Genomic DNA, 16,620 nt, shown 5'->3' on the forward strand with positions numbered 1-16,620 from the left:
AGCTGTTGCTCAGACCATCCATGGGGACAGAGGGAGCACCACGGGGAGCACTCCAGGGAGGATGGGGCTAAGCCACCTCCCCTTGTGTAAACATTCCTCAAGGCTGCCATTTGCATCTCAACTCTTCAGCCCCTCTTCAGTCACCAGACCTGATGGAGAGTGGGCAGCTGGAATGGTGGAAAGAAACTTGGACCTGGGTACAGGTCCTCACTCTGCCCTGCGCTGTGTGGCCAGGTCCAAGTCACTTCGCCTCTCTGGGCCCCTGCTCGTCCGTCCTTCACACTGGACTTCTGTGTGAGCACGTATGACCACGCAGAGGGCCAAGCGTGTACGAGTGATTTACGATTTACAGCATAACAAATGCAGTCGGCAGTTGCCCAGGTGAGGCCATGGGAGGTCCTGAGGTCCCCCGGGCATCTGTCTCCCAGAGCAGCCTTAGCAGGACCCCCGGTGCCGCATCGTCCAGTGTTCGCAACAGTCCTGGCAGTGACGCAGCGTCTTTCTTCTGCCGCCAGCAGAGAAGTGGCAGTGGGCGGCTGGCTCCTGGGAGAGGAGGGTGGGCAGGGGCCCGGGTACTGGGCAGGGAGAGCTGGTCTCAGTTTACTCTTTCACTCAACAAGTGTATATTTACCAGCTCCTGGTTGTGTGAGCTTAGGCAAGTCATCTCTCTATGATCCTGAGTTTTTCTGCACAGCGGAGCTAAAGAAGACCTCAGAGCCCCAGCCCAGGGCCTACCTGACACGGAGAACCTGCCAAATGGGTAGTAGCTATGACCGTGGCGACCGCATGTGTGTCTTATGAGACAGAGGCTTATGGGAATGCAGAGGAGGAAGAGGTTCTGGTTTGGACTGGATCCATGAGGGGCTTTGAAGCCAGACTGTTCCCGAAGACAGAAGGAGGTGAACTGGCCTGAATTCAGCTGCTTGTCACCCTGCCACTTCTTTTTCTGGACTCACGTGGGCCGCTGGGTGGCCTCGTTGCTGGGCTCTGGCCGCTGCCGTCTTCCGTGACTTCGCCGTAAACTGAGCCCCGCCGAGAAGGTGGGGTGGGAGCAGTGCCCACCCTGCCCCACCCGGCTGAGTCGTTTGGACGCGGGCTCTTGTAGTCCCCTCTTCCTGGCCTGCAAGGCCAAGAGGGCTGCATGCGGGGAGGAGTGATGGGTTCACACTGGCGCCTGGCTCTGCAGGGAGAACATCAGATGCCGAGCGTGGTGTCCTGTGCGGCCCTCCTCCGCATTTCACCACGTTGGTTCCCCTCTCAGCTGCCCGTGCACCCCTCCCTGAATCTGTTCTCACTCTGAGAGCAAGACCACTGAGCGAGGTGTCTCTCGAGCCAGTGTTCGTGTCCTAAACAATTCAGTATCAAAGTGGCTTCCTTTTTACTAACATCCGGCTCAGCAGGCCCTGTCCGAAATTGTTCCCAAGACCCCGGGGCTGTGGGTAAGGACACAGCCTGCTCCTTGCCTTGTGGCCCAGGCCACGGCAGGTATCCGCTTCTTTCCCCGTCCTCTGAGATGTCACCGGAACGTCCCTGTTAGTGTCCAGCCAGGTGGTGGAAAGAGCGTGGACTTTGGATCTAAGCCTGCCTGAGCAGGGCCTCTGTGTTGCCACTTGGTAGCTGTGTGGCCTCAGACTGTGGAGTGGGGCAGAGGCCCCTGTCTCCTGGGCCTGTGGTGACAGACTGGAGACAAAGGCCTAGCCCCGAGCCAGACCCAGAGCAGGCACTCGATGGCAGTGTTCTTATCGCTGGTAACTCTCAGAGGCTCGGTGCACAGAGGCCCAGCTTCCTTACCTATGCAAAGGGCTGCTGCTAGGAGTTGGAGGACATCAAATGAGCTAGCTGAGGAGCATGGGACTCAGGGGCCACGCGGCTTACATTTGCATGCTGCTTCCACACTGATTAGCTGTGTGATCGTGGGCAAGTTTAACCTTTCTGGGCCTCAGTGTCCCAGCTCTAAGTGGGGACAACAGTACTAGCTACTCACAGGATTGGTTTGAGAGCTAAAGGAGCTAAGACACAGAAGCGCTCATATTCATGCCTGGCGTTCTTCAAGTCAGCTGATGTGAGGATGATGTGAGTCCCTTAGGACAGTATGTGCCCCTCCTGTTTTGACTGGAGCATGCCCAAGACCCCTGGGCTCAGGGGGCCACCTGAGGGCTCCAGGGCTTTCCAAGCCTGCCCTGTTTTCCCAGCCCTTGAGTACCCATGGCAGAGATCACGGGTGGGCAGCCCACTGGTGGACAGCATCCCGTTCGCTCCTTCATGGAAGCAGCTGACAGAGGAATTTTTAACAGGGAAGAGGCAGGGGAAGGTTAAGGTTCAAGGCCACGGAATAAATCAGCCTCCTGCCAGGATAAGAATTTCCGGGCAGGTAGTAAGTGACACCTTGCATCGGTGCCAGCTGCCAGCCTTGAAGCACTTAACGAGCATTAATCCTCCCAAGAAGTCCGAGTAAGCCATGATAACTTCATCTTGCCTTGGCAGAAGGGAAAATCGGCACGAGCACAGAGTTTTGGGAGGGTGCCACCAGTGGGACTCTTTGAAGGCAAGTCCTGCTTCTTCATCTGAGTGTGGGGGAAACCAAGCTCAGAGAGGGGAAGGGACTTTCGGGGTGACACAGCCTATTAATTGCAGGACGGAGGCTCAGACTCTCGGCTTGAGTCCCAGCCCAGGGCTCTTTGCACCACCCACTCTGAGATTAGCGAAATTGACCAAGGCCGGATTGTCAAAATGCAGGCCTACGGTCATGGCCAGATCACCACCAGGAGCTAGGAGTTTGTGGAGCTTTAGCAGGAGGACACTGTCAGGGAGTGTATGATTTGGGGGTTCCCTGCACATGCATTCTCTTATGTCTTCCTCATAGCCCTTGGAAGGAATAAACTACCCATTTTATCCCTATTTCACAGATAAGGAAACTGAGACGAGGTGAGTTTTAGGACTTGCTTAGTCACACAGTTATCAAGCAGAGACTTCATGACAAGGCTGTCAAACTCCAAAAACCAACCCATAAACCACCGTGCTGCCCTGTCCGCCAGTGACCACTTATGGTGGCCACAGAGAAGGAAACAGGGCAGAAGGATGGTTTCGGGGCTGGTGGTGCTGTATCTTCTACTCCACTGTCCTCATGGAAGCTGGAGAAGACATGTACTTCATGGCCAGAGTCTGCTGCAGCCCATCTCCAGGCATCAGTTTCTAGTGGACATCAGCTGAGGATTCAGGGCCTGGAAAAAGATTCAGATTTTCCTCTGTTCTCCCAGCATAGGAAGATATTTTATCCCTGCCCAATAACCTGAAAACACATGATTGCAAAACACTCCACTGGCCGTCAGCATAATGAGCTAAGAGAAGTATGGATTTGAGAACCTCACCTGTCTGAGTTCGAATCCTGGCTCTGCCACTTAGTAGTCATGTGACCATGGGCAAGTTTCTTTCTTTCTTTCTTTTTAAATGTTTATTTATTTTTGAGAGAGATAACGAGTGAGCAGGGGAGGGGCAAAGAGAGAAGAGGACAGAGGATCTGAAGGGGGCTCTGTGCTGACAGCAGCCAGCCCAGTGTGGGGCTCGAAGTCACAAACTGTGAGATCATGACCTGAGCTGAAGTCAGACACTTAACCAACTGAGCCACCCAGGTGCCCCAGGTTTCTTAATCTCTCTGCACCTCGGTTTCTCCATCTGTACGATGCGGATAATACCTACTTCACCCAGCAGCTGTAAAGATCAGATAAAGCCGATGTGTGTGAAACACCTGCCGAGTACACTCATTAACTGTAAGCTGCCTCCACTGTTACTCTATTTGTTAAAAGATGATTGTGAAAATAATTCTATTCCAAGGAAAGAAACAGTGCCTGGCACATCACAGGCAGTAGGCTCTTAATCAATATTTTGGAATGAATGAATCGCCCACCTCAGTCTCTGCCTGCCCTGTTTTCCCCTAGCCCCTCGTCCTGGGTTTGGCTGGGGAAGGGCTGGATCCTGCTGTGCTCTCTGTTCCTCTCACTCTCTCCAGTTGCCTTGACCTCCTCCTTTGTCACAAAGTGCACTTGGAATCCGCAAACTAACCCAGGAGAGCAACGGCCCTGCTTGGTCGGGAGATCTGCCTCGCCGGCGTCTTCTCCGGGGAGCATGGAGGCACTTGTGTGGCCAAAAGCAATGCTGCCCTGCTCCCAGCCGGCTCAGGATGACCGTGAGAGCCCCAAATTGGATTCCTCCTCTGCCCTGTGAATCCCCGATAGAACTGCCAACCGAATCCCCATTTCGAGGGATGATTTATGGCCTTGGGTGAGTTAAGAGGCAAAATGAACACAGCATGATTTTCAGATCACAGGCTGGGAATGTTCGGCCTTGGCAGAGAGAAAAATCATCTTTGCCTTGTAAACGGAGCAAATATGATGTTGAAGAGGGAATAAATCCAGGTCCCAAGATGTCATTTTTACAATTGCTTTCTGGCGTGTGACTCAGTAGTGCCTCCTGCAAAATGCTCACAGTCTCCCCCCCACCACACACACACGCACCCAGCCTTCCTGGATCTCTTTGTGGGGGTGAGAGTTACTCTACCAGTATGGCTACCTAGGGAACTGCACACTTTGCCAGAGAGACAGTTTGCGAAAGCCACCTGCTTCTGCGGTTTTCCACAGAACTCCATGTTGTTCCCGCAGATCTCTGAGCTTGTTTCTGGGAGGCAGCCTTTTGACTTTGGAGGTACGCCTGAGTTCACGTCCTCATTAGCGTTTACCGAGCAAATGAAACTGGGCAAGTCATGGAATTCTCTGAACCTCAGTTTACTCACCTGTGACGGCGAGGGGGGCAGGCCTAGGTTGCCCCAGCACCCTGCCTGGCGTGCACGCGTCCCCTTCCCGGGGCCCTTTCCCTCCTCCCCTGCTATTGGGTAACAGAGCACGTTGACTTCTCTGGCTGAAAACACCCTATCTACTTTGTGGACGGTTTCTTTTTTCTGAAAAACAAAACCAAAACACCAAGGATCCCATAGTTCTTGGGAAAATCAGCGTCAGGCCATGTTGTCACTGATTTTTAGCAGGCTGTGGTGCACATTCCTGACCCAGGCTTTGAGTTTGTTTTGAGAAAGAGCTGTCATCTTCCTTGGAAGTGGCGATGTTGCAATTGCTTGGATGGAACGGGTCAGGCGTAAGGGCAGCGAGCAAACCTTCCGGGCAGTCACATGTTTGGGGAGCCGTGGCCACTCCATCCGGACGCTGGAGGCTGTCAAAGTGCAGAGGAAATGGATTAGAAATGCTGGTCACTGGCAGATGGGCTTTTAGCACAAGGAGGGTGATGGGATGGAAATATTAACCCCGCACGTGAAGGACGGGCAGAACTGGCCGTTGCTGGTCGGATGCTACGGCCTCATGGGGGCCTCCCTGTGGCCTTGAGTGACACCTCCGTGATTTCCCGGCCACCTCCTGAAGACCAGAAAGCCCCTCGGGTCACACCGGATAATTACCAGAGCAACGCGCTCACCTCTAAATTAGCCTGCTGGGTTCTCACACTCTGATGCTGCTGACCGTTCGTGGCACGGTGCTGTGTACCCGCCTCCCGCGAAGATTTTTTTTTTTCCCAAGCGCTTTCTAATTAAGATGCATCTTGGCCGTTTCCTTTTTTCTTTTTGTTTAAAAGGCTTCCCACCAGCACGGAGCATAATTTATTTCTCTAAAAAATATAGTAGCAGGTTGTTGTACAAAGAAAACCCGAGGTCAGGAGCCTTGGGTCCCCGTCCCAGCCCTGGCGCCAGCTGCCGTGTGAGCCGGCGGCTTCCTCTGGGCCTCGTCCGGTCTTCTGTACAAAGATGCCCATCCCCTCTGTGATTCCTCGTTGGTTACTAGGCTGGTTTCTTTCTTTCTTTTTCTTTCTCCCCGCCCCCCCCCAACCTCTGAGAGGCTATTTGGGCTGTGATGGTTCTCTTGACATCTGAAATTTTAGTAGCAAGACTTGTTCCTGTCAGGGAGAAGTGAGTCAGGGTATCTATTCCCAGAGCAAGCTGTTGGATGCCTAAGATGATTCATATTGAAAGCGACATTCCCTCCTGGAGGCGGGGTGTTCCCACCCACTTTCCAAAGACCTTGCCTTCCTTGGAAACGAGGCTGAGCCCACGGCAGACAACCAGCCCCCTTTTCTCCGCACCACATTGATTCGAGTTTGGCATTTGCCAAATTTCCCAACAAACTCAGGGACAAATAGGTATGTGAATTCGCAGAATCTCAGACTGCCGGTGCCAGCTGGATCCTTTGAAACCATCTGGTCTGATGTCTGGAGGATGGGGAAGGAGGCGCCCGGAGGGAGGGACAGAAACGCTCACAAAGACCTGATAGCCAGGACTTGTGCCCTGGTCTATTCACTTGCGCCTCTCTCTCTTGCTCTCTCTCTCTCTCTCTCTCTCTCTCTCTCATTTTTTTAATTAGTTTTTAAAAATGGAGATGTAACCTATAGCTTACATGCAGTAAAATGCACACATCTTAAGTGCACATCTTAAGTGCACATCCCAATGAATTTTACGTACAGGTACATCCTATAACTACCCTGCAGGTCGAGGTAGCATTTCCCTTACCCACAGGCCCCACCCAGTCAGTAGCCCCCACGGGTCACCACTATTCTGACTTCTGTCATCTTAGATTAGTGTTGTCTGTTTGCTGCTCTTTACTCATAATTACATCATAAACAGTAGTTCATTCCTTTTCAAGTTTATCCACCCATTCTACTGTTGTTAGACATTTTTGTTTCCAGTTTGTGGCAATTACAAGTAAACCCCATACCCCTCAGCAGTCTCCCCAACCCTCCCTCCCCTGCCAGCCCCAGGCAGCCATTAATCTACTTTCTGTCCCTACAGAGAGTTGCCAATGCTGAACGTGTCATATAAAAGGGGTCCTATAATATCTGGTCTCTTGTGAATGGCTTCTTTCAGTGGACCTAATTTTTTGAGGCTCATCTACCCTGTAGCATATACTTCCCTTCCCTTGTTGCCAAATAATATCCCGTTGCGTGAGTATACCACATTTTGTTTGTCTTTTTAGCAGTGGATGGACATTGGATTGTGCCTACTTTTTAATTCATTTGTCTATTACGAATCCTACTGCTGTGAACATTCACATCCAAGTTTTTGGGTGGATGTGGGTTTTCATTTCTCTTGGGTGTTCGTGTAGGAGTGGAGTTGCTGGATCATATGGTAACTCTGTGTAAACTTCTAAGGAGCTGCCAGACTGTTTGCCACGGTGGCCGTACCATTTTACGTTCCCGTGGAGGGTTACAAACACTTCTGTACGTGCTTTTTGGTGGAAACAAGCAGCCACTTTTGTTGGGATCTGCCCAGGGTCCGAATCGTTGGGTCATGCCGTGTTCGGATGTTGAACTTTAGTTGGATGCTGCCAGTTTTGCAAAGTAGATAAACTAATCAGTAGTCCCACCAGCCACGTATGCTTGTCAGTGTGCTTAATGGTGGCCTCCTACTGAACCATACTTCCCTCTTAATCAAGACGCCCCCTCCCTTGTTGAAAGCCCAAGCTTGCCAGTTATGTGCTCCCTGGAGCGTAGCTGCCCTGTATTGTGTCTTCAGCCCGGGTCTAGAAGGGTCCCTGTTCTTCCTGCCTTAACCTAGGGAGGAACTGGGGCTCTCAGGCTGGCTGCCTCAAGTGCAAACGGTCAGCAAAGTCTTCCTTCATTACTCCCTGCCCACGCCGTCTCTCAGTGCCGTGGGGTGACCTCTTTACTCCCCAGCCCATCCCAGCTGTGACACACAGGTCCAAAATGGCATGCATGACCTGGACCTTCTTTCGTTCAGTTACCATGTGGGAAGGGGAAGGGTCTTAATAAAGAAAATGTTGATGTTGGGTCAGAAGACTTGGATTCTCCAAATCCTGCCTCTGCCAACTCACTGGGCAGGGGGCACGTTTGTTTTTGAGCCTCAGTTTTCTCTCCTGTGGAATGGGGAGGTTGACACCTTCTCACAGGATTGTCACTGGGATCCCATGAGACCATGTCTTCATCTATGATTGTTCAGTGCCTGGAATGTGCCAGAAACTCTTCTAGACACGGGGAAGTAGTGGGAGGCAAGAGTGATAGATACCCATGTACACCTCCCAGGCTAGTGGGGAGACAAATACACGAATTTATAGTTTCAGTTAAGGTAGTATGAGTACACCAAGGGCTCTTTGACTCATTCTTGGAGGGATGGGCTTCAAAAAGCCTTCCTGGAGGAGATGGCCTCTACACTGAGACCTGAAGCATGAACAAAGAAGCATAAGAGAGGGGGTCATGGGCACAGAAGGACAAGTGCAACAGCCTGGAGGGGAGATTGAGTGAGACCATGACCCTTGAGGTCTAAAAGATGTTCAGTGTGGCTGGAGCAGGTGGGGGTGTGGTAAGAGACCATACTCGAGCAGCGCTGAATATAAGTGGGGTCCCACGAATGTAGCTCCCAGTGTTTTCTCCCTATCCTGAACCTCAGGAGCCAGGAGACCTGGCTTCTAAGCACCAATCTGCCCTGTGACCCAGACAAGGCCCATTCTCTCCGTGAGCTCATTCCTCCATCATACGGTGTGGGCGTCTGGCATATGGACTCTCCTGTTGCTTCCAGGTCCTAAAATAGTAGGTGACTGGGCTACTTTGGGGTGGTTTCACCCTGGCTGATGAAAGCCTGGTGTGGCCGGGTGGGCGGTGAGTTCAGCGGTGGGGGCGGAGGTGCGGCACGAGACGCTGGTCCCGAGTGAGGCCCCGGAACCGGCCGCTTCTCTGGGCAGTGGGAGCCAGGACTTCCCTTCCCCCACCCCTCCGCGCCTCTCAGGCAGGCGGATCCATCCGTTCCCTGCTCCACTGTGGGCTGCCCTCCCCAGGCATGAGAACCAGGCAGGGATCGATAGGAGTTGCTGAGAACTTCTGAAGAGAGCACGGGGGGAGGACAAAGAGACCCGGAAGTGTGTTGTCAGCACAATTTAGGGCTAATACTCAAGTTTGTTTTTCTTCTCATCAAATCTGAAAAGCGGTTTGAAATCCACTGCTCTTGTTTTGTGTTGTTTTTTAATGACTGGATAAAAGCACAATTGCATTTTCTCCCCCAATAACTTTGAATTCTGGGAATAGACCGTGTGGGGACAATTGCCGTTGTCTAATCCTGCCGATGGCCAAGCAAATGATTAGGAAGGGGAGGAAGGGAGCCTCGGTGGCGGAGGCCCTCCGCCTGCTTCTTGTCCAGCCAGCAGGGCTCTCAGCTCCCCAAATAACACTGTTCCTGAAATAGCAGTTGCCCAGAAATGCATCTGGATGAGGTTTTGCAACAAGTAACTGATCGCACTGGGGGGACATGGAGAGTTCCAGTTATTTAAGTTTTAATTCAATTCCACAACTTCGTATTGAGTGCCTACTATGTGCCAGGCTCAGAGCTAGGGATGGAGCAGGGAGGGTGCAAAGTGAACAAGATACCATGAGCTCATCGGACAGAAGCATAAAGTTCCCCATATTTCAACAAGAGGGTGCATCTGAGAGGCGTCGTATGGGAGGGGGCAGATATTTGGGTGCCAGGGTTGCTTAGCGGGTAGATTTTGACAGACATCAATGAAATCTCTGTTACAGGTGGGGGAACAGCACAGGCCAAGCCTAGGAGGTCATGCTGGGGAGAGTATTGGTGCTAATACGGAGAAGGGTGTGGTTGGGGGGGGTGGGAGAAGAAGCTTTGGAGGGAGGAGACCTAGTCCTGGCATCCAGCACCCAGCCGGGCACCCAAGATGCCTCTGCACAGGGCTGACTTCTTCATTAGACACAGCGCCCAGGGCTCACAGAAGTATTTTAATTTTACTTCCCTTTAAAATCCGAAGACAAAAATGAATATAATAACGGATCCAGCCTGGATTATATTCATTTTCATACAAATGCAATTGTAAAAGATCATATTTAAGATATGTTTTTAATGGCGGTAGGGGGCCCATGAAAGTTGTAATGCAGCCCCGCTTCTGTGTCTGTGTCTTCCTTGCCAGGTAAGGGTCCTAAAAGCCTGCACCCTCCCTGGTTTTGTAGGAAGGATTCCTTCCTTCTCACTGTTGTCGGGAAAGCTGGTGCATAAACCACTCCAGTTCCTTGTCTCCGTTAGTGCGGGGAGGGAAGGGTGTATGCCCAGGTGCCCACCCGCTTGCCCAGCTACCTTCTAGTGAGTTTCATTTACTCCCCACGGCCCCTCTTTGAAGTAGGTGTTGTTATGACGAGGAAACCGAGACTCTGAGAGAAGGAACTTGCCCAAGCCTGCAAAAAGAGGCAGAGCGGCAGTTCAGACCCAGGCTTGTCTACCTCCAAAGCCCGCACGTCCGTCCGGTTTCCTCTGCCTCTGGAACTGGGAACCCCCCACGGGCCAGGACTTCCCGCATAACCTGCCTGGTGCATCCCTAGGATGGCATCAGGCCCGGATGGTGCTTCTGGGGTACCTAGATGGTGCCTTTGGTGAATGGCAAAGAAGGGTCCGTGTGTGTTCATTGATGAAAAGGAGGCTGTGACGTTCTTCTGCCCACACTCCTCAGTCTTTGTCCATTACATCCCTCTTTCCTAATTTAAAAGGAAAGCAAGGGGGCACCTGGAGGGCTCAGTCAGCTGGGCATCCGACTTCGTCTCAGGTCATGATCTCATGGTTCATGGGTTTGAGCTTCCCATCAGGCTCTGTGCGGACGGCTCAGAGCTTAGAGCCTGCTTCAGATTCTGTGTCTCCCTCTCTTGCTCTTCCCCTGCTCACTTGCTCTCTCTCTCTCTAAAAAAAAAAAAGTAAAGCCAAAGATGTTACTTATCTTCCCCCAACTAAGGAGGACAAAATCCCAGACACCCCAGACACCCCATGAGGCTATTACATGACACTCCCCTTCTAAGAGGGTGTCACAAGGGTCTGGCTGGACTGGAAAAAAAATGCCTCTCCTGATATTTCTGACATCCAGCAGTGGGATCTTTCTTCCCACGGCCAGCATGGCTTCATCTGAAGGGCCCTGAGCCATGCCCAGCCCAGGGGACACGTGCAAAAGCAGGTCCCTCAGCAAATGAAATGTGCCCTCTGGGCTCCCTCAGCCTCGAGGTCAGGATGCAAAGCTGGGCAGAGACCATTCCCCCAGAAACATCCCAGAGCCTGCAGCTCAACCCATGGACTGGGGAGGAGGCAAAATCCCTGAGGCAGGGTCCTGGTGATTTGAGAAAGTTGTGCCCTGGATAGGGGCATCGGCTTTGGCTCCATTGCTGTGTGACCTTGGGCAAATGAATTAACCTCTCTGTGCCACAGTTTCCTCTCCTGGAAAAATAGTACCTATTTCATAGACTGGTTGTGAGAATTCAATTAGTTAATACACGTGAGGGTAAATAGTAGCTGCCACCACCACCACCATCATCGTCATCACCATTAATATTGTCACAGCTTTCCAGGGAAGCGATGATTGTCTTGTGACCTTGGACAAATACGGTTTTCCCACCCCTCCCTGGGATAGTCTCACCATCAATGGAAGGAGCAACTTGGGCCAATTTATGGCTCTTAACCAGGGAAAAACACCAGAACTCCCTACCTGACTTTTGCAAACATGGATTTCCAGGTTCCATCTCTAAGAAATGCGGGTTCAGTAGAGTCTAGCTGGCACAGGCATCTGTGTTGGTGGATCTGATGCACAGCCTGGGTTAGAAACCACAAGATCAGGGGCGTCTGGGTGGCGCAGTCGGTTAAGCGTCCGACTTCAGCCAAGTCACGATCTCGCGGTCCGTGAGTTCGAGCCCCGCGTCAGGCTCCGGGCTGATGGCTCAGAGCCTGGAGCCTGTTTCCGATTCTGTGTCTCCCTCTCTCTCTGCCCCTCCCCCGTTCATGCTCTGTCTCTCTCTGTCCCAAAAATAAATAAAAAACGTTGAAAAAAAAAATTTAAGAAACCACAGGATCCTCTTGGGTCTAAAGTCCATCATTCCTGAAGTGATTCCATCCCCCTCCCCCATAGCCCTGTGAGTCGAGGTAATGCCTTTGGCAAAGGCGAGCCCCCTTGGGTGCTGAGTCTGCCGGTGAGCTCCCACACTATTGGATTATTGGATGTGACAGGCCCCCCGGTCATCAGGAAGGCTGCGGGGGCCTGAGTCACTGTGTGAGTGAGTCCAACATGTCTAGGGGCTTCCATTCAGCAGATATTTGATGAACATGGCATTTGCAAATGGCAGGCAGAACAGTTGTTTAAAGAGGGTACCTTCCATTCGTGTGGGAGCTAATCCTACCCTGAGGTAGCAGGATATTCTTGGCATGGCTTTGAGCTGTTTCTGAAGTGTGGTTGAGAAAGGGCTGGGAAGGTGGGTGTGTCAGCCCCAGATTCCTGCATAGCCAGGGAGAGGATTTTGGATGCTTTCGATGAAAAAAAAAAGCCTCAGAGGAGCTTTGTTATCACAAATAGCCCATCTTCTTGGGCACTGGCGGGTCCCAAATTCCCTCCTTCCCCTGCTGGAGCTCACTGTATGGCCCAGCCCACCTGCAGCCCCCACCTGGCACACTGACCTTGCTCCTTACCCTTCAACACATCCTCGCTCCCTTCTCTGACCAGTAGGATCCAGCCAGGAAAGTAGGAAACCTCGGCCCCTTTCTCTCTCCCACAGCTGAGGGGCAGAACAGACTCTCTATCCATCCCTCCCCTTTATCTTTCTCCCAGCGTTCAATCCCCCACGTTCCCTTTGCGAGGTAAATCGGATTTGTGTTCTTCTCTTTGAAAAACACGCCCTGCGGTAGAAAGTGCTTCCTGAAGGCAGGCATGGCTTCGGACTGACCCTCATATCCAATGTTGGCACTGGCCGCGGCGCCGATGCTGGAAATGGGTGGGCGAATAAATCAATCCGGCTCCTGTCGTGAGACCCCATCCCAGGGCGGCGGGGCTGTGCAGCCCTCCGTGTGGGGAGCAGAGGCAGCGGGCGGCCGGACACGAGCTCGCTAAAGCATCTCAGTAGTTATTATAGCTTACGCGTCTAACTACGTCAATTTGGCATGTGTCTTGAGGTGCTGGGTAAGCATCTTGTCAACTTCAGTACAGCTGACAAAGTTATGACAGGAAGAATGTTTAGACTTTGCAGTTTTCCCCGACCTCCAGCTGATCCTGTGAAAGTGTCCCTCCTCCTTCCGGAGAGCTGATTTGTGCCCCACATTTCCTCCTCTCAGCGGGAAGGGTCTCTTGGCAAGGTAACATAGAAATTTGTTGTCATTCTGATACCCTGATTTCCTGTTCCCCGAGAGGAAGTCATGTTTCACGTCTGATTTGTTGCTGACGGTCAAGGTTGGCGTCCCACGGGATGGAGCGATGGGGAAGGATGGCTGGAGACACTTTAATTTTCAAGCTACTCTTCTTAGACACTAAACCTTGAAACATGGGGTGTTCCCTCTTCTTACGGCTGCCGTTCCTTGTGTCTCTTCTCAGTTGGAGAGTGATGAAAGTTGAACAAATCCTTTTATCCATGCTGGAATTATCTGAGTGTGAAAATCCTTTTCTACCCTTAAAATTACTCCATCTATTTCCCCCCCCCTTTTTTTTTTTGAGAAAATGATAAATGTGATACATGCCCATTGTAGAGAAATGGGAAATTACAAGTAAGAACCAGAAAGAAAACTTCCTGAAGTCTCACCACCCAGAGATGACTCCTAGTCTCATGGGCATCTCCAGAGAGGTCTCCATGAAAATGAATAGATAGAAGTATTATTATTTTTTTAATGTTTATTTTTGAAAGAGAGAGAGAGAGCACAAGCAGGGGAGGAGCAGAGAGAGGAGACACAGAATCCGAAGCAGGATCCAGGCTCCGAGCTGTCAGCACAGAGCCTGACGTGGGGCTTGAACTCATGAACCGCAAGATCATGACCTGAGCCAAAGTTGGACACTCAACCGACTGAGCCCCCCAGGCACCCTGATATAAATATTATTTTTACATAAATAGAATCATACAATTAAATACTGGCCTGTAATCTTCACTCAGTATTTTGTGATTGCCTTTTCAAGCTGTTAAACACTAAACACCTATATTGTCCTATTTCATGGTTATGTGGAATTCTGTTGTATGGTATTCACACACATTGTATATACACACATGCATTGTGCAGAATTTTTTCTTATTCCTCTTATAGGACATTTAGGCTCTTTCTGATTTTTTGCCATTCTAAGCAATAGTAAAATGAATTTCCTAATCCAGCTCACTAATCTTCACATATTTGTCCTACTGTTTTCTTAAGATACGTGTTTAGAACTGGACTGGCTGACATGTTCAAGCATTTGCCACAAGCCGCTCTGCTGAGCACGTTCAACATACTATTTATTGAATCTCACAAATGATTCTGTACAGAAACATCTTCATTTTTACAGATGAGGACACTGAAGCCAAGAGAGAGAGGTTCTATACCTTGGTCAGGATCACACGGTGGGCAGACTGCAAAGCCAGGATTGGAACCCAAGCTCCCTGACCCCAGAAGTCGCTGGTACAAAATGTTAGGTCTGCTTGGCTGCCCCCTGTGTGGTGCCCTCCCCCAGCTCTGTGAATGCCTTGCCTGAGGCCCGGCCTCTCGGATGTCCCTCACTCCCACAGTCACACAATGGGAACAGGAAAGGAAGACCTGACCTAGATGTGGCTCTCAGGCCCCGGGAGGTGCCTTCTAGGGAACCATCCAGGGCCGGGCAGTTGAGGTGACTGGAGGCCTGTGTTAGGGGGGCAGGGAGTATCTCTGCACAACTCAGCAGGCTTGGCTGGCCTGCGGACTGAGCTGAGCTCTTTCTAGAGCAGGTTTCTCGCAGGAGCTGGGCTCTGGCCGGGGGAATCCTCACAGGCCGCTCTGAGGACAGTGGGCACATGCGAGGCAGCCCGAGCCCTCGGGAGGGAGTGCACCGGGAGAAGAAGGGTGTGAGTAAGGCAGATTCCAGGATGGGGGCCATGGAGGTTCGCTGCTTGACTGGGCAAGTCCAATGCCAGAGCCCAGAAGGTGGGGCCTGTTTTGCAGGACTCACCAGTGAACACTAGGACAGGTTTATGGCCCTGAGGTGAGAGTGGGGTGCGCTTCTCGTGACCCTCACTCTGCCTGACTCATCCCTTTGGGGATAACCGGATCTGGCTGCCTCGGACTTCAAAGCTCTGCCCTGGTCGTGGTATGTAGGCAGATCAAGGCAAAGCACCTCCAAGGAGCAGAGACTCAAGGATTGCTGCCCTGGCCTCCTTGCAGAGAAAGCATGTCTTGGCCCAGCGAAGAGCCAGCTGGGGAGGGCCTGCCCTCCACTCGCCCAGCTAGCTCTTCCTGATTTATCCATAGATTGAGCTTGATGATCCAGACTCCTATTCATTCAAATAATCACATGAGTTATTTCTGCAATTTAGGTCTTCGAATAAGTGTACTTGGTTGCTGAATATGTGATCAGCCACAGATTTCTCATTCTTTAAAACCCAAGGAGCGGAAATGCCAATATAGAAAGCCATCCTACAACAGCAGAGATTTCCAAAGCACTGAAATCAGGCCGCTCTAAGCTCCGGACCCCGAGCCTCCCCTCCCGCTGCCACTTGGCCCACCGGTGCTCCTTGCAGAGCCCAGATTGGGGGGCTTTCTCTGTAAAAGCCCTGGGGGGTGGATGACGATCAGATCACCGGTTGATCTGCCCACATTCTTTTTCCTTAACCAGAGAATTGGTTTGCCTCTGAAGTAACGTGATCTGGAGGAGACAATGCAGTTGAGATCTTCAAAAGGGTGTGGGTCGACTGGGAAAAGCCCCTGCAGGCTTTGAGGTTGAAAAAGGTCAGCGTCTGTTCTCACTGCCCAGAACTTCGCTCTAACCTTGAACAGTTTCACCTCTTCCTCCTTATCGTCGTCAGTCATCGGCACGGTCGTCCCCATCAGGGCCCCTGGATCAGGGAAGCAGTCACTGGACAGGACTCCTCATTCATTCACCCTTTCACTTGCGGATTGCCCGAGCCCGAGCCGTTGTTGAAGTCCTGCAGAGTTCCCACTATTGGATTAGACACGGAGATTTCAGAGAGAAAGCAGACCTGGGCCCCGACCTTCCTCTCACGGGGAAGGCAGCTGCAAACAGTTCAGATGCGGGTGTGGGGAAACGGGGGCCTGCGGGGTCTCTCCCCATTGTAGGCACTGGCGTCTGCTTCCCGCTGGCAGGTGATTGGGATAGACCGCGTCAGCAGTCTCGAACCGGCTACTGACAGGAGGCTGTTCTGTTCGTTTCTCTGTGAGCCGCTCAGAAGCTGTAACCTGCAGCGGCCAGAGCTTGGTTGGTGGAAAAGGTGTCCCAGGAACGGGTGACAGCTACAGCGTGTACCTCAGTTGAGTTCTTCCAGTCTCCCCGGGGCCAGTAGCACTAACTCGTACCCCAAAGCACAGAGGGGGTGAAGTTGTCCAGCCAAAATAAGTATTTGGGGGCAGAACCCAAAAGTGTGGCCTGGGACAGTAAGACCTACTAGAGCCTTCCTTCCAGGACAGACTTGCATCCTTCTAGAACGATAGTCTCATCTTATTTGACCTCAAAATTTATGTGGTTAAAAACAAGAATCCGACCAAAACCCACTGGAAGAACATACATGGCCCTCTTTCAAGGTGGCTCCTGTGAGAAGCTAGCTCACGTTCCCGAAGCTGCCCGGCCTCAGGCAGCTCTAGCCTCCCGTGCGACA

At 51.8% G+C, this 16,620-nt stretch overlaps 1 protein-coding gene across 2 annotated transcripts in view; it reads left to right on the forward strand.

The window, feature by feature from the left end:
- The window catches only part of MAN1C1 (mannosidase alpha class 1C member 1), a 140,550-nt gene that overhangs the window by 56,689 nt on the left and 67,241 nt on the right, over positions 1-16,620 (forward strand). The window lies entirely within an intron of this gene.

The sequence above is a fragment of the Felis catus genome, chromosome C1 (genome assembly GCF_018350175.1).
Source record: "Felis catus isolate Fca126 chromosome C1, F.catus_Fca126_mat1.0, whole genome shotgun sequence".
In the NCBI taxonomy this organism is placed as follows: Eukaryota; Metazoa; Chordata; class Mammalia; order Carnivora; family Felidae; genus Felis; species Felis catus.